At 47.2% G+C, this 24,258-nt stretch overlaps 1 protein-coding gene across 1 annotated transcript in view; it reads right to left on the reverse strand.

The window, feature by feature from the left end:
- SPATA13 (spermatogenesis associated 13) overlaps positions 1–24,258 on the reverse strand; it is a 326,208-nt gene that overhangs the window by 255,498 nt on the left and 46,452 nt on the right. The window contains exon 2 of the mRNA XM_048845931.2: positions 21,501–21,536. The gene's annotated coding sequence lies outside the window, so the exon portion shown is untranslated. The remainder of the gene's footprint in view (positions 1–21,500; positions 21,537–24,258) is intronic.

Genomic DNA, 24,258 nt, shown 5'->3' on the forward strand with positions numbered 1-24,258 from the left:
TATTTCTCCTGGTGTCTGTGGGCCTGATCCAAAGTCCAATGAAGTCAGTGTAAAAGTTCCTTGGGACCAGGTCCTGTATGCAAATAAATGGGCCCTGGTTTTGAGGCTAGGGCTCCACAAGAGACCTCAGCTACAAGAACTTTCCAAAAGTCTACAACACGACAGTAGTTGTTACTAGATTCTTGTCAAGCAGCTCACACAAAGGTTTTATCAAGCTCATACTTACATTTATATGTAAAAACTAAATTTGTGCTGCCTGTGGCAAAAGATGTTATACTGTTAACTGAACAAAAAAATCTTCAGTATCTGAAGGCCCAACCCTGTAAGAAGCTAAGCACCTCCTGATATTTGCTAGTTGAGTGCCCCTCAGCTCACATTGGCTCCAAGTGTCAGAGTAGCAGCCGTGTTAGTCTGTATTCGCAAAAAGAAAAGGAGGACTTGTGGCACCTTAGAGAAGTGAGCTGTAACTCACAAAAGCTTACGCTCAAATAAATTTGTTAGTCTCTAAGGTGCCACAAGTACTCCTTTTCTATTGGCTCCAAGGACTCCATTGACTTCAGTGGGAACTGAGGTAACTGAACCCCTCACCAGGAGGCAGTAGGTATCTCATAGGATTCAGCCTTACACGAATTTGTTCCCTTTGTGACATGTTCATGAACATCAATTGTTATTCTTGCTGAACAAGGCCAGTGACAGCTCTACCCAAGCTTCATTTAGCCTTCTAAGATTCCTGTCTCCAAATAGAGCCACAAACCAGGCTCATTTTAATAGGCAGAGTTCCCAGGGATACCCACATTTCTTAGGGCTGACATGATTTAAAAACAGGAGCCTAGGGTTCAATACACTAATGTCTGCTAATGAAAATTAATTCCCAGACCCTGATTTGGCTTGTTTTCCTGCTATGATTGTTATTCTGTTTGCAGGACTCTGACATAACATAACATTCATAACTCCTTTACAAGAGTTTACATCATCACTACACAATAGCTTTTCAGATGAGGAAGCCTTACTCTAACGGCTGTAAGTGTCAGAGGGAGACAGCCTTTTCACACCAACTATTGTGTATATTTGGAAAGCTGTCAACGCATTTGGGTTCTGTTCCAAATGTCTACAGTGCAGACCAGAGCTCATTTATGTATCCATTTCAGAGGGACACAGTGCCAATATGACATTGCAAATGATTTCTGGGTTAGCTTGATCCCCACTGAGCAAATTTCCTGTCCCTGAATAGAAAGCTACAAAAGACCCGTTCCAGAGGCTTCCCCTACAAAAAGTTAAAGCAGGTTTTAAGAGAACAGTGCTGTCACCGATAAGAGAAAATCAATAGGACTCAACTGTAGCTAATCCTCAGCCAGCCAGCACACTCCATGGCTAAGTACGCTTATACTCCACGGATACCAGTTGTAATCATCCAAGCAGTATATCATCTGTTCACTGCTAGCAATATCACCTGCAGGAGTCTATTTGTATATCTAAAATGCAGCTGCCTGGTCAGAGCAGCGGGTCTCAAAGTCAGATGTATGACACAGACTCATGGCTGAAATTGCTCATGGCTGAAAATGGCACAGTGATCAACTGTTCCTGACTATGCAAAAGTAACTTTGAACAGGGAAACTACCCAAGTTGGCATCAGCCACAGTTTGGTTTGCAGAGGGGCATGCGTGTCTGTCTCTCTGCTCTGCCTGTCTGGTCCATTCTTGTGAGCATATTGAAAAGCGCCAGTATTCTGCTCTGTGTGGAGCCTGCCGGCATTGCCAAGGCAGCCTGGGACATTTTTTTAAAATGCCACTTTCAAAATATAGGGTCAGTTTTGAATCTTTTGACCTGATCAGTGTCCCTTTCATCCATCCCTTCCATGAAGCCTTCTGATGTTGCTTTCCTCTCTCTCCCATACCTCAGCTGATGTCTCATGTTTGTTTTAGTCCGTGCTAGATTGTGAGCTGTCTGGAACAGCAGCCCTGTCTTTTTCTGCATTTTGTGAAGTGCCGTGTAAATTGATGGCATTCAATAAACAAATATGCTAGGGTTTGACATAACCAGAATGTCAGACTAGGCTCTTGCAAGTAGGGTGTAGCAATGAAAAGTCACATATACAGCATGGGGCAAATCCTCCACCAGACTCCCTGGCCCCCAAAGGCAGAACTAGCATGGTTCCTCTACACACAGTGTGAGAGGATTGGGGAATCCCACGTTGTGAGTGGGAGGGAATTTGGGGAGCTCTATAGGTACCACCCTGCATAAAGCACAACTACCAAGTCTTGATGTGTGTATGTGGAGGTCTAGGAAGTTTAAGCATTGTCTGATGGACCGAGCTACCTTTCTTTTAAAGAAAAAAGGGCTCAGAACTTGGGAAGCAACTGTGTCTCCGCCCTCCCTCACCCTCAGACAATGCAACCTCGTTCAGCTCTGGACTGTTAAATTTAGCACTATCTCTACAGGCTTTACTCCAGGGCTTGTTCTTCTCTGGGCTCTGCCTCCAAAGCAGGAGATGCTTCTTATTTTGTTTCTCTCACACATTGCACTTATAATTTTATTCATAGATTTTGCCTTGTTAACAGATATACAGGGCTGCATTTCTGAAAGCTCAAGTCAGAGAAACTATTCCGCAATAAAGTGCTCATCAGTGTTTCCATAGAATGCATAAGTCAAATATATATATATTCTACAGATATTAAATATGATCCTATTGAAGATGCTCATATGCTATGTACCAAGCTAGTCAAGAAGCAAGGGGCTGACGCATTAGAACTGTGTGCCAGCATGCAGTTACTGGCATTCACTACTTCATTGTAGTTGCATCTGCCACAATAAATATATATCCAACACTCTCCATCTTATGAATCTTGAGAGGCAAATCCAAGAGAAGATACCCAATGCAGCATTATGCTGGGTTATATTTGGATCCCTGTTACACTGTGTTAGGAAATGGTGAGCCACGCTCACCCAGGAATGCTGTAATATAACAAAATCCAGCATGTTTTTCATTCAAGCCCCTTCCTCACAGTTCTCTGCTGCCTGACAGGCAAACAGTTTCAAGGTTTCCTGGATAAATAGTATTCCGGGTGAACTCATCAAGCATATATATCTGTGACCTACCGTGCATCTTGTAGAAATTATCTTGCCACTCTCCATTATTTTGCAGTGAATATTCAGGCTTGTGCAGGTAAAAAGTTGGTGTCACTAAAAATGGAAACGGCTCTATTCAGAGGCTAGATTGTCCATGTTGCCTCAACAAGGACCACAGCTCTGAAATGAGTTGGAAACTCACTCTGTACTAATTTTATCCCATGCCTGTACAAGCTCTGATTATTATTATTTAACACAGCATATAGCAATAGTGCCCAGAGGCTATGATCAGGATTCAGGAGCCCATTGTGCTAAACACTGTACAAAACACATAGATAAAGGACAGCCCCTGCCCTGCGGAGCTTATAATCTAAGAGGAGACATGACATCCAGAGGAGGAAGAAATAGGTGCAATAAGACATGTACATGTACTTGCTTTGTAATGATTAGAAATAGTTGAAGTAGGTGGCAGTTATCCCTATCTGCCTCTCCATCCAGCTACCATTAAAAGAAAGAATTCTTAAAGGTGTTATGATGGAGGTGAGTTCCCTGGAGTAGCTAGTCTATGCACGACGGAAATTAAATGGAGTTTGCAAAGCAACCTTGTGAGATGCCTGGTATATTTTCAAACCAGTTGTGGGAAGAGGAAGCCCACACTTTGAGAATAAAAAAAGGCATAATTCTAGCCCCGTTAAAGATAAATGTAGAAAGTTCCATTCACTAAAATGAGTCCAAGGTTTGACCCTTGGGCCTTTACTGCATGGAGTGAGACGCTGGCATACAGAGAAAGATTTCATTGGTGAAGGCCTCTGCCACATGTATGGAAATTTCTTTCAAGGGCAGACTGAGGTCCTTTCCCCTGACTGAGGTACATTTCCCAGCTTATTAAGGCTGGCATCTCCCAAAATCATGTAGGCAGCTCAAAGGAGGTCCCCCAAAATAATCACCTCCTTGCCAGGGACAAAAAAATTAATGAACATCAAACTTCTTTTTTTTTTTAAAAGCAAAGAGATGGCAGCCTGGTTCCCAAAAGCTGATCCAGATAATTCTATCCTTCTAACCAAGTAAAGTCCGGAAACATTACCACTTCCTGTTGCAGCCTCCTTAAAATATTGTACATACAGCCCACAACCTTAGCTCATGGGAAAGTAAGTGCAATGGTTCAAATGCATATTTCCTGTCCTGGCAGTTCCTTCAGTGCTTGTATGCATTGCCTTGCTGTGCTTACCTTCCATGTGATGGAGGGGCAGGCTGCCAAAGTGAAGGTAACTTTCTCGGTCACTACACTGAACGTGACTCGAAACATGGCTCAGATTCATGTGGTCTCAGTTGTAGGGTTGGAATTGTGGGTCAGCGGCATCCACACTGCTCACTTGTGTGCATCCTGCCTTGCTCCTGTTATGCTGCACTATCTGTTTGGCAAACCCATGACAGACTGATCAAACCTGAAACAGCTGTAGGGACTCAGCTTTTCCCAGCAGCCTTTCCTCTGTGTCAGAACTAATCAGATTAGCTGGTTTTACCGTCTGCATTGAGACTAACCGGTTAGCAGAACAGTTTGGGTGGGGGAAGGGAGCAGAGACCTTGGTAAACAAATCAAATTAGTGCATGTAGTAAGCAGATGAAAGAGGTTTTCTGAGACTGCCTTTGTCTCCCTTTTCAGGTTAAACAAACACCTGTCAGGAATGGTCTATGTATACGTAGATCCTGCCTCAGCACCGGGTGCTCTACTAAATGGCTTCTCGAGGTCCCTTCCAGTCTGACATTTCTAGGATTCTATAAAACGCAGTATTAATTACTGTTTTATTGGAGGACTCAATGACAGCCACTCATTGTGAGTAACTCCCTCAAGATGCCAGCACGCCTCTTGTCCATGCACAGTATCTATTTTCTCCTCCCTCCTATCCCTACACACAACACTTGGTACTGAGAAGAACCCAAAATTTATTTTTACAGAAGGCAACATTTCCAGAAATGCAGAGAATCAGCCTTTCCACCACTGTGACTTATTTCCACTCTCCTCTGCAGATAGATAAAGGGAACCACGATATTGAGGTGCTGTCCTGGCACCTGCTTCCCCACTTGGGTCAGTTGTTATGCCATATTTGGAGATACCTGCACCATTACTATATTATATCTTGCCATATTTTTCCAAGCAGATGTGAAAATTTAAAGCTGACAATGTTATAACAGACTGTAAACACCCGGGGCCAGATTCAACCTAGATTCTGCGTCTACTGCTGATTGAGCACATCCCCTCAGCAGCGCCACCAGCAGGGCTTATTGGGAACCCATGATGAAGTTGAAAACTGTCTCCAAGCAGAAGAAAGCCCAAAGGGACAGCAGGCAGATGCAACATTGTTTGCTCTCCCTTGGGAAGGATTCCTCTGTTCAAGTCCAAGGGGCCAGGCAAGTGTAAATTACATTTGTCTATGCCAACTTTGGTGACTTTGGCCCCAGAACTCCACTATATAAATAACTTTAGAGATAAGTGTGCATCAAAATATCCATCACAATAGATACAACCGTAGATTGATGCTTTAATCACTAATCATCTTTGGGAAGAGAAGATGCTAACCTTCAGGCTGCATTTACTCTTGTGGGCATTGACTGTTTGGGTTTATCTACACAGCAAATTACTGTATGGCAAGCCAGGGGAGCACTGGTTTGAAAGAAGATGCAAACTCCAAGGAAGAATCTCCCGCGCTATTCAAAACGGGACTTGTTTGCAAGCAAGACCGTGTGCCTGCTTATTGTTGTCAGTGCTGCCTGCTCTCATGTACAAGGAATTCATTCTCCCAAAAGAAAATGCTTTTGGAATTCAACAGCTCCTTCTGGTGGCCTGAAAGGAAATGCTGTCATTTTGCTTTGCCGACAATCCAATGAAACAGCCTGTTCAGAAGAGTTCATTTCTGTGATCACAAGTGTGAAATTCATATCGGTAGTAGCTATGGGGTATACAATAATTATCACAAACAGGAAAGTTAAGGACTGAGAAACATACAGGATTACTGAACTTTACACTATCAGTGTAAGGTTTCAGAGTAACAGCCGTGTTAGTCTGTATTCACAAAAAGAAAAGGAGTACTTGTGGCACCTTAGAGACTAACCAATTTATCTGAGCATAAGCTTTCATGAGCTACAGCTCACATCATCCGATGAAGTGAGCTGTAGCTCACGAAAGCTTATGCTCAAATAAATTGGTTAGTCTCTAAGGTGCCACAAGTACTCCTTTTCTTTTTACTATCAGTGTAGATTTTCCTTCCTCCTCCATCCCCTTATGGCAAATAGGGACATGTGACAAAATGTGATGGTATGAAAAAAAATGGTGTCACAGATATGGCAAGTCCCTGCAAGACCTTATTGTATTAACAAAAAGAAAAGGAGTACTTGTGGCACCTTGTATTAAGTTTGTGCATTATTGTGGGCCAGGATTATATATAACTGCTCGACCATGGGGCGGGGGTCGGGGGGGAACAGATGTAAGACCTGGGAGTTCAAGAGACTATAGTGAAAATGTGCCAGTCAGTTATGGAATTTTTGGACAATAAGTGTTAAGTGGATTTCCTGGGGGATCCCTAGGGAGAAGTTAATGCAAATTCCCTAACTCTGGTTATGCAAAAACCTAGACTTGTGAAGCTGCACCCTGAGGAGAAGGTCATTGTCTGCTGGCTACCTGTTACAGAAGGCCAAGATCAAAGGCCTGAGCTGTATAAATAAATAGCTAATCTGCCCATTCTCAGTTTTGGTCCTGGATCTAAGACTAATGAATTTGTAAGTACAGAAAAACCCCAGTTGTGGCTTTTCAGGACTGAAACCTGCCAGAGCCCGAGGTTGGTAAGCTTTTCAGCATGTGGGTAGATTTTTTTATTCTTTCATAGAATCATAGGGTTAGAGGGAACCGCAAACGGTCATCTAGTCTAACCCCCTGCCAAGATGCAGGATTTGTTGTGTCTAAACCATCCAAGACAGATGGCTATCCAGCTGCCTTTTGAAAATGTCCAGGGAAGGAGCTTCCACAACCTCCTTAGGCAGACTGTTCCATTGTCCTACTGTTCTTTTTCCTGAGATTTAATCTAAATCTGCTATGTTGTAGTTTGAACCATTGCCTCTTGTCCTGCCCTGTGTTAACTGAGAACAACTTTTCTTTATCTTTTTTATGGCAGCCTTTCAAGTATTTGAAGACCGCTATCATGTTCACCCTTAATCTTCTCTTTTCCAAACTAAACATACCCAGTTTCTTCAGCCGTTGCTCATATGGCTTGCATTCCATCCCTTTGATCACCTTTGTCACTCACCTCTGCATCCTTTCCAGTTTTGCTACATCCTTTCTATACATTAGTGACCAAAATTGGACACAGCATTCCAGCTGAGGCCTAACCATTGCCAAGCAGTACATTTTACCATGTTTTCCTCTATAATGCTTTTACCTTAAGAATAAATGTGCTTGCTTAGACGGAGTTGTGTGGCACTGTATAGCTGTGGGCAATATGCTGGTCATAGTCCTCAAAGAGAAAGCAAAGTGCAGTCACTGGCCTTTAGGCAGTCTGACTTGCTGTGGCTGTCACAGTGTAAATAGGCGGGTGTGCAGCCTTAAAATCCCCAGTAAGGAGGGAGTAAGGCACGGGTCTCTGCCCAAGAGAGGTGATGGCTTGAAGCCAGAAGTCTAAAGTGGGTGTCCCTGGTGGACTACAGAGTAGGAATACAGGTTCAGTTACCCTGAAACTGGAACAAATGGTATGTGTAGTTAAATCCCCATCCTGCAATGAGCTCCATGGGACTGGATCCCTGAACTCACACAGTGCCTCACTGAAATCCAGAGTTCTCTGTGGGAGGGTCCACATGAATGATGCTCATTGGAGGATCAGGTCCTTCGTTTGATATCTGGGAGGCAAGTCTCAATGAATGAGTTTCTGGTTTAGAGGAAATAGTCATTTTGCATCTGACCCAGAACTCACTGAAGTCAATGGGAGTCTTTCCTTTCATTAATGGGCTTTTGATCAGGCCCATAGTATATCCAGATAGGATGATGAAGGAGATCAGGGCTCCGAGAGTCGCTGTAAGGGTTTTTTGTTTGTTTTTGTGTAGATCAGGGTTTCCCAAACTTGGTTTGCGGCTTGTTCAGGGTAAGCCCCTGGTGGGGCGTGAGACGCTTTGTTTACTTGGAGTGTCCGCAGGTACAGTCACCTGCAGCTCCCAGTGGCCGTGGATGCTCAGGTAAACAAAGCATCTCATGGCCTGCCAGGGGCTTACCCTGAACGAGCTGTGAACCAAGTTTGGGAAACCTTGATCTACACAAAAACAAACAAAAAAACCCTTACAGCGACCCTCGGAGCCCTGATCTCCTTCATCATCCTATCTGGATGCACTATGGGCCTGATCAAAAGCCCATTAATGAAAGGAAAGACTCCCATTGACTTCAGTGAATTCAGGTAAACAAAGCATCTCGCGGCTTGCCAGGGGCTTACCCTGAACGAGCTGTGAACCAAGTTTGGGAACCACTAGTGTAGATGTACCCTCAGATCGCAATTCACAAAAGCCAGCATGCTAGGCGGAAAGCCGTCTAAGCTAGTTCTCTTGCAAAGACATTAAGAGATGCTGATGAGGGATGTCTGCTAAGCTGCACCCTTCTCACAGAGGTAGATACCTGAGTCCAGGCTGCAGGGAGGCGCCTATATCTGCTTTTGATTAAAAGCCAGGAGCCTTCTTTGGAGTTAGGTGCTTTACACTGGTTTTGCAAGATGCAGGTAGAGGGAGCAGGAGGGGAAGGACTTCCCTCATAACTTTTAGCCTGGAATGTGAGCAATTAAGTCCCTCCTCCACTTGAGGCAGGGATCCATCACCTCTCAAGCAAGTGCTCGAACCACTGGGGCTAGGGGACATTCTGATGCGAGGTTCCCTCACTCTCTCCTACTGAACCAATTCCCCTGCAGATAAATGAAGACTCACTGGAGCAGGGGGGACTGGACCCAGGGTCTCCCACATCCTTCCTGGGTGAGTGCTCTAACCACCAGGCTGTAAAGTCCCCGTCATGCCTGTGTGTGTTCTCTCACTCAGACTCATTTTGTGTCATAAAGAGTCCTTTGGGCCAGAGAAAGCATGAGTGAGCGCACACCAGAGGTGAAAGTAAGCCGGTACGCCCCAGTACGGCCTACCAGTAAGAGCCGGTGCGCCGTACCAGGACCGGCTTTCCCAGAGGGCAATTTAAAGCCCTGGGGTAGCAGCAGCGGGGCTGCGGCGGGGATTTATAGGGCCCTGGAGCTCTAGCCCCCGCTACCCTCCTGGGGCCCTTTAAATCCCTGCTGGAGCCCGCCGCCACTTCCCCAGGGCTCAGGCAGCAGGGCTCAGGCGGGGATTTAAAGGGCTCGGGGCTCCGACAGCTGCTACCACAGTGGAGCCCCAGGCCCTTTAAAGCTCTGCCAGAGCCCAGAGCCCCGGGGTAGCGGTGGCAGCTGGGAGCCCCCAGGGCTCCTCAGTGATTTAAAGGGCCCGGGGCTCCGCTGCAGTAGCGGTAGCTGAAGCCCTGGGCCCTTTAAATTGCCCCCGAGCCCCAGGGCTCCCAGCCGCCTCTGCAGCTGGTAGCTCGGGGGTGATTTAAAGGGCCCGGGGCTCCCAGCCGCCACTACCACAGTGGCCCTTTAAATCAAGATTTAAAGGGCCCGGGGATTTAAGGCCCTGCCTCTTCCGGTTGAGGCCACGCCCCCTGCTCAGGACTCCGGTGTACTGGTAAGTCCTCTAACTTACTTTCACCCCTGGCACACACACACACATAACCATGCAAGTGACTCTATAGCTTGGTGGTTAGCACACTCAGCGAGGACGTGGGAGACCCATGATCCAGTCCCCCTGCTCCAATGACTCTTAATTTTTCCAGAGTGGAACAGCTTCAACAGGAGAAACTGAGGGAGCCACACATCAGAACATGAGGTAGTGGATCTCAGTTCAAGTCCTTTCTCAGGTGGAGAGGGGACTTGAACTGGGGATCTTACCAGAACCCAGGTGAGTACCTGAACCACTGGGCTAGAAGTTATGAGGGAAAGCCATACCCTCACCTGAAAGGCCCAATCCACTAGGCAGCCCCCGAGCACACCTACGGATCGGGCCCTGCTCGTGATTTAGGTAGTCGAACACACATCTTCCTCTGGTTTGTGAATCGCTTTGGGGTTTAGACAGGAGATAGGCACCGGGACATCTAGAGGGAGGCAGCAGAATGCATGCCAAGAGACCAAAACATAGATGCCTAGGGATTTTTTACTGCAGAAATTTAGATGCTGAATGAGTTTAGGCACCTGCAGGGCTGGGGGAAGGAGGATTGGTGCATTGCGGTGGTGCCGAAACCAGGACTTCAATGTTTAAAATAGGGACATTGGCGCCTAACTCCGTTTGTGCACTGAGGCCAAAGTGACGTGCTCAAAGCCACACCAGAAATCTGTGGCAGACAGAACTTAACCCCCATCTTCTGTGTCTCAGTCCAGTGCATTAGCCACAAGACTCTCCTTCTTCCCCTCTGCATTATATAAGAACAAAGCTGTCTGTCAGAAAAACTTTAGTCTGAAATAGGAAATAAATTACAGCTGGTATAATGTCCTGAAAAGGTTAACCATGCTACTAGCAGCTGAATTTAGTTTAAGGAAATGACAATGTGTGTGTTAGAAAGATTATTCTGACCCTACGGAGAATTAGAATGTCAAAACACATTTGTTTCACGTAATCTGAGCTGCAACAATGGGAAATCCTAACCATTTATTTCTACAAGTAATTCCTCTTCTTTCTCCAAACCAGGTTTAACATTTGCAATTTTAACTTTTTCCCTTTAAACAGAAATGGGTCTGTTGTGTAGCACTGCACTATTTTCCAACTGAAAACCTCATTATGTTCCTTTGAATATTCTAATCAAGTCCAGGAAATTTCTAAGAAGGTTATCCGTTAGTTATGTTCTCTGACATGTTACTAGAGTCTAAACATTTATGGGTAATAAGAATGTAGTTTGGTTTGTGCTTCTCAAGGGGGTAGGGAAGTGAGCTAGAAAATACAGAGCGGATACTGCTCTAATGTAGCTGAGCACACTTGTCAATGGATCAGCACACAGATAAGGTCCTGACCTAACTGCATCCAAGACTATCCAACCATCAGCTCGTCCAGCACCACAAGCCTTTTCTAGATGCCGACGCGAACCCCAGTCCTCATCCGGATCTTTCCCACCAGCTGACACACAATTGTTTAAAATCTGCTACACTGCACCACTGCTGTTCTTCCACTGCAGCCCTTGATATCAACTCTTGAAACTCTTTTAAGAACCAGCTCTCCCTTTGCCTCTCTGTCCCCCTTCCCAAGCATTGCTGCTCCTCTGTCACAGCTCTGAAGATCTCTAGAAGGGGCAAAACCTTGAAGACCAGTTGTCCCTTGTGTCAGACACCTGCTTACCATCTGCTCCCACACAGCAGATCTGAGGGACTGCAGGACTTTGGGAGGGACTAGAGTAGCTCTGGAGGACAAACCTTTCTGGATCTTTATGCTGTCTATATTGGAAGTTTCTAGAGCCTGTATGTTCAAGAGAAGGCAGCGAGTGGCTTTTATTAAAGCAGTTAAGGTGTGAGAGGCTGATATTTGTGCACTTTGCAATTAGCTCATACTAAGAAAAGTTAAGTGCTGGTGAGCTGTCTGGAGCCAGCAGTCATCACACTGCTCCTGTCTGTGTTTTTCAAGGGAAAAGGTGAGCGTGGTGTCAGGTGACAAACGCCCAGAGCCTATTTTGAGATGTCTCTTTTGACCTTACTCTTTGAAAGCTCTGCTGGCTGCAAACTGCAGGCTGAAAGGGGAAGAGAGAGGCCAGACTGAAACCTCTCTTCTCTAGTTCTCTTGCAAAGACGGGAAGAGAAGGCACAGAGAAGAGACTCAGCATGGCTTGCTGCCTCCAGTCTCTAAGAAGACATTCTAACTGCAGCTCCAGAGGGCTAAAGGTGGATACAAATGTAAGATCAAAATATCCCCATAGATCAGAAGTGGGCAAACTATGGCCTGCGGGACCTTCCTGCCTGGCCCCTGAGCTTCTGCCTGGGGAGGCTGGCCCCTGGCCCCTCCCCCACTGTCCTCCCTCCCCCACAGCCTCACCTTGCCGCCGGCACAATGCTCTGGGCGGCAGGGCTCTGAGCTCCTGGGGCAGTACAGTTGCAGAGCCCGGCCTGCCCCGGTGCTCTGCGCTGCGTGGTGGCGGCGGCGTGGCCCAGCTCCAGCTGGGAGGCATGGCTATAGCGCCACCAGCCACCGGTGCTCCAGGCAGTGCAGTAAGGGGGCAGGGAGCAGGGGGGGTTGGATAGAGGGCAGGGGATTTCGGGGTGGTAGTCAGAGGGCGGGGGTGTGGATAGGGGTCGGGGTGGGAACAGGGGGTTGAATGGAGGCAGGGGTCGTGGGGAAGCAGTCAGGAAAGGTAGGGGTTGGATGGGGCGGCAGGGGGCAGTCAGGGGCAGGAGTTCTGGGGGCAGTCGGGGACAGGGAGAAGGGGTGGTTGGATGGGGCAGGGGCTCCAGGGGGGCAGTCAGGAATGAGAGAAGGGGTTCAATGGGGCGGCGGGGGGAAGTTAGGGGTGGGGATCCGGGGGGGGTCAGGGGACGGGGTGTGTGTGGACGGGGCAGGGGTCCCTGGGTGGGGGTGTGTCATAAATATAAAGGGAAGGGTAACCACCTTCCTGTGTACAGTACTATAAAATCCCTCCTGTCCAGAGGCAAAATCCTCTTACCTGTAAAGGGTTAAGAAGCTCAATTAACCTGGCTGGCACCTGACCCAAAGGAACAATAAGGGAACAAGATACTTTCAAATCTGGGGTGGGGGAAGGCTTTGTTTGTCTGTTCCGTGTGGCTTTTGCCAGAGACAGCTCAAGGAAGCAAGCAATCCAACTATAAGACTATAGTGGATAGAAAGTTGGCTAGATTGTCGGGCTCAACAGGTAGTGATCAATGGCTCCATGTCTAGTTGGCAGCCGATATCAAGTGGAGTGCCTCAAGGGTCAGTCCTCGGCCGGTTTTGTTCAATATCTTCATAAATGATCTGGAGGATGGTGTGGATTGCACCCTCAGCAAGTTTGCAGATGACACTAAACTGGGAGGAGAGGTAGATACACTGGAGGGTAGGGATAGGATACAGAGGGCCCTAGACAAATTAGAGGATTGGGCCAAAAGAAATCTGATGAGGTTCAACAAGGACAAGTGCAGAGTCCTGCACTTAGGACGGAAGAATCCCATGTACCACTACAGACTAGGGACCAAATGGCTCGGCAGCAGTTCTGCAGAAAAGGACCTAGGGGTTACAGTGGACGAGAAGCTGAATACGAGTCAACAGTGTGCCCTTGTTGCCAAGAAGGCCAATGGCATTTTGGAATGTATATGTAGGGGCACTGCCAGCAGATCGAGGGATGTGATCATTCCCCTCTAGTCATCATTGGTGAGGCCTCATCTGGAGTACTCTGTCCAGTTTTGGGCCCCACACTACAAGAAGGATGTGGATAAATTGGAGAGTCCAGCGAAGGGCAACAAAAATGATTAGGGGACTGGAGCAAATGACTTACGAGGAGAGGCTGAGGGAACTGGGATTGTTTAGTCTGCAGAAGAGAAGAATGAGGGGGGATTTGATAGCTGCTTTCAACTACCTGAAAGGGGGTTCCAAAGAGGATGGATCTAGACTGTTCTCAGTGGTAGCTGATGACAGAACAAGGAGTAATGGTCTCAAGTTGTAGTGGGGGAGGTTTAGGTTGGATATTAGGAAAAACTTTGTCACTAGGAGGGTGGTGAAACACTGGAATGCGTTACCTAGGGAGGTGGTGGAATCTCCTTCCTTAGATATTTTTAAAGTCAGGCTTGACAAAGCCCTGGCTGGGATGATTTAGTTGGTGTTGGTCCTGTTTTGAGCAGGGGGTTGGACTAGATGACCTCCAGAGGTCCCTTCCAACCCTGATATTCTATGATTCTATGAACTCCTAGAGTTAGTAACTATTTAGCAAGAAAATGCGTTAGATTATCTTTTGTTTTGGCTTGTGTTTTTCTCTGTGCTGAGGGGAATGTGTTTTTTTTCTTTTTGTAACTTTAAGGTTTTGCCTAGCGGGAAATTCTCTGTGTTTTTAATCTAATTGCCCTGTGAGATTATCTCCCATTCTAATTTCACAGAGCTGCTTCTTTTACCCTTTTTCCCTTCTAATACAGTTCTGTTTTTTAAAAAAATCTGATTGGGTTTTTTAGTGTCCTGAAAAACCCAAGGCTGGTCAGTGCTCATCTCAAGCCTCCCCAGAAAAGGGGTGTAGGGCTTGGGAGATATTTTGGGGGAATAGGACTCCAAGTGTTCCTTTCCCTGATTCTTTGTTAAATCACTTGGTGGTGGCAGCATTTACCTAATCCAAGGTATAAGGGAGAACTTGTGCCTTGGGGAAGTTTTAACCTAAGCTGGTAGAAATAAGCTTAGGGGGTCTTTCATGCAGGTCCCCACATCTGTACCCTAAAGTCCAAAGTGGGGAGGGAGCCCTGACAGGGCAGATAGGAGGTGGGAGCCGGGCCACGACCCCCTCCCCTAACCAGCCCTCCATACAATTTCCAAAACCCGATGCGGCCCTCAGGCCAAAAAGTTTGCCCACCCCTGCCATAGATTTTAGCTGTAGAATGAAAGCGCCAGAAAACTTGCTGCCGTTGCCCAAAATCTGTCCAAGGGAGAGGAGCTGAACTCTTATTCACTATCACCCTTGGCAGCACTCTGGAGAAGTATCTGCATGAATTAAAGGCAGGCCAGCTGTGAACAGTCATTCCTGCAAGTTCCACCTTGCAGATGCTGGAGTACCTTTCCCAGACCTGAAGCAGAGCTCTGTGTGGCTCAAAAGCTTGTCTCTCTCACCAACAGAAGTTGGTCCAATACAAGATATTACCTCACCTACTTGTCTAATATCTTGGGACTGACACAGCTGCAATTACACTGCACATCCACTCTGGGCTGTCAGCCACGCTGGGAGGAAAGATTGGATGTAGGCATGGGTGAGGTAACCATAACTGTGTGGCTCCAGGCAGCATGGCATAGGTCAGCCATCTGTATAAATAGGGCCACTCTCCCTGCCCACACAGCAGAGAGCCAAACTCTGCTCCCCAGCTGTAAGCTACCTTTGATGCTCATTGGGTGGGAAACTGCAGACTGTCCAGGTAGCAGCTCAGTTCTACCTGGTACCCCTAACCCACATCACAGAGTTATCCACTTGAGTGTAGCTATGAAAACTCAGGAGTAGAAGACAGATCCCTACAGGCACAATCTCACTGCTGCTGGGGTAAGAGCCTTCTCCCCAATAGCTCCTATCAGCTGGAACAGCTTCTCTGCCTTTTCAAGCCACCATCTGGTTTCAAATCTCATCAGAAAGTAGAGCTGGTTGGAATTCCCTAACAGACTGTTTTGCCAATTCATCACAGAGAATGCCAATTCATCACAATCAAGATGGCTGACTTTTGATGGACGTCTGAGGGAAACCAGGCAGGGTTCACGCAGACTCCTGCCTGCCTAAATTGGCAGCTCAGTTGGTGGGCTGATGGGGAGCTGAGAGCCTGTTCCCAAGCTTCTATGTTTCCAGCCTTTTCTGTTGCTCACCTGGTGGGCTGCCATGAAGCAGAACTGTCAGGCTCCTCCTGGCATGATGAAGGGGAGCCAGGAATCTGGAAGATCTGGGAGCACCAGGGGTTCCAATCTCCCAGCTCCTCATTAGCCCAGTGTTAGGGATTGGGACATGGGTTGTCTGACCTAGTGGTCTGAGCAGGAGGCAGGTGCTGGGAGACAGAGCTGAGGGTCAGAACCCAGATGCCAGGGCCAAAGGTCAGAGCTGGAATCAGAGAACAGGGGCAGGGATCAGTAACACAGCAGGACCCAGGGACAAGTCAGATAAGCAGGGTTCAGGAGTCGAGTGAGAAGGCAGGGTCCAACATAACAGCTAGCCAGGAACTCACCCAGTTGCACAGATAACTTCCTGTGCCTCTTTCTGGCTTAAATAGCACAGGCCAACCAATCAATGGGGCTGGGCGCTGCTCCAGTCAGGACCGCTGTGGGCAGTGCCTCTGGTGGGGCTAGGGTTCCATTAGCTATTCAGCCTAGCAGTTATTCACAAACTACCAGATGGTGGCTGGGATACAAGGGTTGCCTGGAGACCCATGGACCCAGGTTCAAGATGTGGATGCTTACTTCCAGGGTCCCAGGCTGACTACCCCAGTGTGGCAGACCAAGGCCTGTCCCTTTCATGGAGAATTTTGAAATGTTTTGTTTTCATTCCAAAGGATAATGAAACAATTTCAAAATCCTCCACAAAATTGAATTACCTTTCAGAAAGCATTTCTTTTCCTATGCCTCCTAACCTCTCTGTAACTATTATGTAAGTCCCCTGGCAGAGCATGTGGGGATACAGCTTGGCTGAAAGATGCTATCCCAAATATAGCTGTATGGTACATTCAAACACGTACCACTTTAAGCCACACCTTGCAGCTCACGCCACACATAGCATTGACCAGCTCATGTGACTAAAAGATAAATAATTTCACAGCATTCAAGGTGCCCCAGCTGCTCTATGCTGTGAGTGTTTGCTCCTTTCTACTGTGCATGCGGAGTCTCTCCTCCAGCATTGTGCTATGCTGGACTCGGTGGTACCTGTCACAGTTTTCACTATAAGGCACATTGCCCCACAGATATGAAGTTTCCAATGCAAGAAAATCATGTGTCAATATGATGTGTCCAGGCGGGGCCAGACTCAGTAAAAATAAGATGGTATTGTGATGGGTTGCCCCCCCTTTCAGGGTGCCACCTGATGTACTGGGGTGCCACGGAGCCTGCCTGTTCCACCAGCCTGGGCCCCCTCACCCTGTCCTGCTAAGCCAGGCTCTCAAGCCTCCTCTAGCGCACGCACACACACACACACACACACAGGTAGAGACATACCCAGCTGCAGAAAAACACTGAAATCAGTACTGCATGGGAAGGCTTTCAGCTAAGTGCACTCCCCCTCTGGAGAGTAAACTGTGACAGACCCAGACAGTGGGATACAGGAGGCTGGTCTTATTGGGATCCAGGAAGTGGGAGGGCTGCTAAAGGATTCCCCCCCAACCTAAGAGGGGGGTCCACAGGACCTGGAAAACCAAATAATTACGGGGGACAACTAATGAACAACAGGGTCAAGAGTGTGGTCAAAGGGTCAAACGAAGGGAACCGGACGGGGACACTGAGCAGAGAACCCCGGACAGCGCCCACTGCTCCTCAAAGGCATCAAGGGAGTCAATGGACGCTGCCCAGAGGAACTCTGCCCGGAGGCGTGAACGGACGGAGGATCGGAAATAGGCCCCACAGTCACAGGAGACTCCATCGGCCAACCTCCTCACCCTGGTTTTATAGATGGCCACTTTAGCCAGGGCTAGGAGGAGCTTGACCAGGAGGTCTCGTGACTTAGTGGGGCCAAGGACAGGGAGTGCATAGATAAGGAGATGAGGGGAAAAGTGCAACCAAAATCTTAACAAAATATTCGTGAGGAACCGGAATAGGGGCTGCAGCCTGGCGCACTCCAGGTAGACGTGCACCAGGGTTTCCCTCACGCCGCAAAAGGGGCAGGTGTCTGGGATGGGGTGAACAGCACCAAGTACACGCCCGTGCTCACGGTCCCGTGAAGAAGCCGCCAACTGATATCCCCGGCAGGCCTCGGGACCAAGGTGGAATATAGGCCGGCCCACCGGGGTACAGGAGTCTGGTCCTATTGAGATCCAGGAAGTGGGCGGGCAGAGCTCGTCCACTACAAAAGGATCCCCCCCCAGCCTAAGGGGGAGATCCACAGGGCCTGGAGAGCCAACTAATTACGGGGGACAACTAATGAAAAACAGGGACGGGAGTGCGGTCAAAGGGTCAAACGAAGGGAACCGGACGGGGACACCGAGCAGAGAACCCCGGACAGCGCCCACCGCTCCTCAAAGGCGTCAAGGGAGTCGGTGGATGCCGCCCAGAGGAACTCCGCTCGGAGGCGTGAATGGACAGAGGATCGGAAATAGGCCCCGCAGTCGCAGGAGACTCCATCGGCCAACCTCCTCACCCTGGTTTTATAGATGGCCGCTTTAGCCAGGGCCAGGAGGAGGTTGACCAGGAGGTCCCGCGACTTAGTGGGGCCACGGACAGGGAGTGTGTAGATGAGAAGGTGAGGAGAAAAGTGCAACCAAAACCGTAACAAAAGATTGGTGAGGAGCCGGAATAGGGGCTGCAACCTGGCGCACTCCAGGTAGACGTGCGCCAGGGTTTCCCTCACGCCGCAAAAGGGGCAGGTGTCCGGAATCGGGGTGAACCGCGCCAAATACACGCCCGTGCTCACGGCCCCGTGAAGGAGCCGCCAACTGATATCCCCGGCAGGCCTCGGGACCAAGGTGGAATATAGGCCGGCCCACCGGGGTACAGGAGTCTGGTAGAAGGCAAATATATTGGCCACTGGATGAACAGTTTTCTGTTCCCTGAGTGACTAGAGCAGGGGCTGCCCTAGAGCAATCAGGAACTTGCTAGAACCAATTAAGACAGGCAAGCTAATCAAGACACCTGGAGCGAATTAAGAACTTACTAGATTCAGTTATGGCAGGCAGGCTAATCAGGACACCTGGTTTAAAAAGGACCTCCCATCAGTTAGTACGGGGGTATGCCAAGAGCAGGGAGTGAAAGGTATGCTGCTGGAGGAGTGAAGAGTTCAAGTGTGATCAGGCTTCAGGAGGAAGATCCTGCAGTGAGGATAAAGAAGGTGCTGGGGGGGTAAGGCAGTGGGGAAGTAGCCCAGGGAGTTGTAGCTGTCACATAGCTGATTCAGGAAACATTGTGGACAGCTGCTATCCATAGGGCCCGGGGCTGGAACCCGGTGTAGAGGGTGGGCCTGGGTTCCCCCCCATCCCCCTCCAACTCCTGATCGGACGCAGGAGGAGTTGACTTGGTCTGTGAGAAACACCAGAAGGGAAGGCCTAAATTGGAAAGGGATCTGCCCTGTCCCTGACCCACTAGGTGGGACACAGAGACTGTGGGGATTATTTTCTGTTTCCCCCATGCTGACCAGTGATGAGGTTAGCTGAGTGGACGGCAGGTTTGAGCCACTAGCAAGAGTGGCCAAACTGAGGGCAGCCGTGAATCTCTGAGGCAAGCAAATCTGCCAATAAGTGCAGGACCCACTGAGGAAGAGGAGGAACTTTGTCACAAAACCCAGAATAGTATTGTCTTGTGCTGCACAGAGAACCATACAGCGTAAGCTAACTGAAATTTGCCCTCTCCCTTAATGTGGAGAAAGATATGCACAGCTTCCTCACCCCCAGTTATGAATTACACAAACTGGGTTTAAAACAAAAACAAATGTATTAAAGTACAAGAGGTAGATTTTAAGTGATAATAAGAGATAACCAACAGATCAAAGCAGATTACCTTAGTAAATAAACAAAACTGCAAACTGAGCTTAACACACTAGATAGGTAGGATATAAATAGCAAATTCTCACCCTGAGTGATAAACAGACTGGCAGACTCTTACGGCACAAGTTGCCTTGGCTTTCCCAGGCTTTCATACAGAAACTAAAGATCCTTCTAGCCTGGGACCATCACTTCCTACAGTTCAGTCCTTGCTCCTCAGGTGTTTCCAGGTGTGTTGTTGCAGGGAGAGTGAGATCCCCTACCCCGATATCGTTGTCCCCCTTTTATATCTTCTTCCCACTTGCTGGAAAGCTTTTTTGCTGTGACCTGGGTCAAACAGTTCCCATTGTGTGTGCTATCTCAGAGGTTTCTATTGTACACAGTTCCTGGGGTAATCCTTGTGCTTGTGTGCATTTCCTCCATAAGCCATTAACATTGTTTGGACTTTTTACTGTTGTACCTCAAAGGCTGCTTGTGGGTGTTTTTCAACCTCACAACATGTTTCAGCAACATACACAGCCAAGCTTCATAACTTCACATATGACGGTAGCACATACAATCCAATGACATAACTGTCTAGTAGATCAAGAGTTTTAGAACGATACCTGACGACATACTTTGTACAAAAAATATCCTAATTACATGACAGTGGAGAATATTGGGGTGTCAGAGTGTCACAGGTATGTTCTGTTGTCTAGCCAAAGCAAGGTCTGATTCTGCTCACTTACACGAACATAAGTTAAAGTTAAATCCACAGAGAAACCCTAAAGGGTGTGGCATCTCTAAGGGGGGAAGGACCCCTATATCAGGAACGGACTCTGAGAAAGAGTCTTTTGGTCTGTAGCACATTTGTTTTGCCTGATAACAATTGGTCCTCTCATTCGTCCTTTATAATGGTCGTCCCAACATAGAGTCAACTCACAGCTTTTGAAGCAATGTCATGGCGAGAAAGTAAAGTTGTGAGCTGTGATAGAAAAATAAGACTTCTTGTCTTGTAAACTAGGTTTGTAGGATGCAGGACTGATCCAATGAAAATCAGAATTATGTCAAAAACAATGGGCACTTGCTAGCATCCCTAGATCAGCAGGGTGGACACAAGAGGGTGGGTTTTGTTTTGTTTTTAGCTTTGTTCAAATGCCACGCATAACAGAAACACACAGCGTTAAAAATGAGCTTCACCCCTACAAACTCTGAAGCTGTTGCATATACTGAGTGGAACAATAGGTTTCCCACTCCTTCATTTACTTGGCTACTGGATCACATTTTCATGCCCAGTAACTTTAAAAAGGGCCTTTGTGTACCCTACCATTTGAGCATGTGTGTGTATATATATGAAGGTCAGATTTAATAGTCACCTAATATTGACAATTCAGCTACTGAAGATTTGTTAGCTGTTCAGTGTAAATAATTCACATAAACCCACATGCACAGCATACAAAAACAAACACTAATGGGATGAATTCAATCAGCTGAAAGTCTCTTGAAAAAGCCTGGGGTCATGGGGTTTCCCTCAGAGTTTTCTGTTACGTTCCATTACCATGTGAGTTACATACTTACACTGTAAAAACATTTCAGTTCCTAAATAAATGATTTGGATGCAATTTTTTAAAAATAAAGTGACCGTGTTAACAAACAATAAACAGAAACCTCACGGACAAGTGGATAGAGCTGGGAGTTAGCTTTGCAGTTGATGTTCAAAAGCAGATTTGCGTTTCCTCTGAAGCTGCTCTAAGCTCGTGATACAAGTCCTCAGAGAGTGCACATTAATACAAGCCTGACTGACTGCACAGCATTCAGTGCCTCCATTTCAGATTTGTGAAATTAACATACATTCTAAAATTTCTGTTTCCTTTGGCCTAGGTTCTAATCTGCATTTTGAAAAGGCTCTTAAGAATAGAGATGCCAGTTTGAGTGAATTCACTGCTCTCAGGACACATTTTGCATATCTCCAAGCTCAGTAAAAGCAGGTTTTTGTCAAGGCAGCAGGATAAGTATCACATGGGGGGAAAAATTAATGGTTCTTACCAAGTTGGGAGTGATGACAGCTCTCACAGACAAACTCTGGGAAGAGATAGAAGAAAGAAACAGGTCAATACATAGAAGCGGGAAGACAGTGTATTACCTAAAGCAGAATGCCTCAGCCAGCACCTCTTAATCCCAGAAAATCTCTGTGGCCTGAATAGCAGCTTTTTACAAGGAAAATTCTACATTAAAGACGTATAACTTAATCACAGAAGTTAAGGAAGACAGAGACCTACTAGGTCATCCAGTCCATCTGCTGCCAGTGCAGGATTATTCCCTTTGTCCAGGCTAATTTTAGAGTCCCAAGAGTTGGGGTTTCCACCCCGTCCATTTTCAGTTCCCCTCACAACCTAGTACTGTCTGTAAACTGAGAGCCAGCTGATGCCTAAATAGGATATTCAGATCACATGCCTGAATTCTAAAGTCAGCACATTAGCAGGTAAAAACATACATTTGCAAACCTAAATGCAGGATTTTGAACGTAGAAATAACCGGGCTGTCCGTGTTCTCGGGAAGCGAGTGCAGGTCTCGCGTTATTTTGGTAATTCTGACACTGATAAACGTGGCCCAGTGATTCAATCCTGGGAAGTACTGAGAGCCCTCAACTCCTATTGAGTTCAGTGGGAATTAAGGATGCTCAGCATGAGGAAAACACTGGGCCTCTGCTGCGAAATTTTCAAAAGTGACCTCTGGTTTTGTTTGAGATGCCTTGATCTTGAATTGGACAGATGCTGAGCACCTGCAGCTCCTACTTAGTGACTCTAGTTGGAATTGAGAGTGCTCAGCACTTCTGAAAATCAGACTTAAGTTGTCTCAAGCAGGCCACAAAAACAGAGGAACCCAAAATTGGAGGCCACTTTTCACACAGGCCTTACTGTGAGACCTTAGTGAGACCTTACTGTGAGACCTTACTGTGAGACCTCAGTTAGGCCCAATGTTTAAGATCGTCCATTAAGCCAGAGCGCCTTGGTTTCTGGGTGGCTTATGGTGGGTACCCAAAAAAACAGAGGCATCCAAAATAAATGAACTCTTTTCAGAATGTTGGTCTTAACCTCTTTGTATCTAAGATTGATTGTCTGGATAGCACGTACCCTCCTCAAAGGGGGATTAATTAAGGAATGTTTGTAAATCACTTTCCAATCCTCTGATGAAAGAAGCTGTGTAAGTGCAAAATATTACTATTCAAACTCAAGTGAAGTTCTGTTTGCTGTGTTTGGTAAGAAATTAAAATAAAAGGCTGCAATTTTTCATATAAATGTATTTTTTCCAGTACAAAAACAGTTACAAAATTCACAACTGTAATTTTCCCCTATCCTAATTCTTCTACCCTGAAGGTTTTGATTTTAGCTTTGATTCTAGCATTTAAAAAAATGGCTCTTAGAACAATGACAGGTTTCAGAGTATCAGCCGTGTTAGTCTGTATCCACAAAAAAAACAGGAGTACTTGTGGCACCTTAGAGACTAAGGGTATGTCTACACTATGAAAGTAGGTCGAATTTATAGAAGTCGGTTTTGTAGAAAGCGTTTTTATACAGTCGATTGTGTGTCCCCCCACACAAATGCTCTAAGTCCATGTAGTCGGCGGAGTCCTTTTCTCCTCCCTCCCTCCGTGAAATCAACAGCCTGCTAAATCCAGTTTTGAGCTCTATCCTTGAGGTTTTGAGTTCTATCCTTGAGGGGGCCATTCAGTTTCTCGCAAAGCCACCCCCTTTACTGATTTTAATTCCCTGTAAGCCAACCCTGTAAGCCATGTCGTCAGTCGCCCCTCCCTCTATTAGGGCAATGGCAGACAATTGTTCTGCACCTTTATTCTGTGAAGACATCATACCACGGCAAACATGGAGCCCGCTCAGATCACTTTGGCAATTAGGAGCACATTAAACACCACGTGCATTATCCAGCAGTATATGCAGCACCAGAACCTGGCAAAGCGAAACCGGGTGAGTAGGCGACGTCAGTGCGGTGACAAGAGTGATGAGGACATGGACACAGACTTCTCTCAAAGCACGGGCTCCAGTAATGTGGGCATCATGGTGCTAATGGGGCAGGTTCATGCTGTGGAACGCCGATTCTGGGCTCGGGAAACAAGCACAGACTGGTGGGACCGCATAGTGTTGCAGGTCTGGGACAATTCCCAGTGGCTGCGAACCTTTCGCATGCATAAGGGCACTTTCATGGAACTTTGTGACTTGCTTTCCCCTGCCCTGAGGCGCAAGAATACCAACATGAGAGCACCCCTCACAGTTGAGAAGTGAGTGGCAATAGCCCTGTGGACGCTTGCAACACCAGAGAGCTACCGGTCAGTCGGAAATCAATTTGGAGTGGGAAATCTACTGTGGGGGCTGCTGTGATGCAAGTAGCCAACGCAATCAAAGATCTGCTGATATCAAGTGTAGTGACCCTGGGAAATGTGCAGGTCATAGTGGAGGGCTTTGCTGCAATGGGATTCCCTAACTGTGGTGGGGCCATAGACGGAACCCATATCCCTATCTTGGCACCGGAGCACCAAGCCGGCAAGTACATAAACCGCAAGGGGTACTTTTCAATAGTGCTGCAAGCACTGGTGGATCACAAGGGACATTTCACCAACATCAATGTGGGATGGCTGGGAAAGGTACATGACGCTCGCGTCTTCAGGAACTCTGGTCTGTTTCAAAAGCTGCAGGAAGAGACTTTATTCCCAGACCAGAAAATAACCATTGGGGATGTTGAAATGCCTATAGTTATCCTTGGGGACCTAGCCTACCCCTTAATGCCATGG

Source organism: Caretta caretta, chromosome 1, assembly GCF_965140235.1.
Source record: "Caretta caretta isolate rCarCar2 chromosome 1, rCarCar1.hap1, whole genome shotgun sequence".
NCBI lineage: Eukaryota > Metazoa > Chordata > Testudines > Cheloniidae > Caretta > Caretta caretta.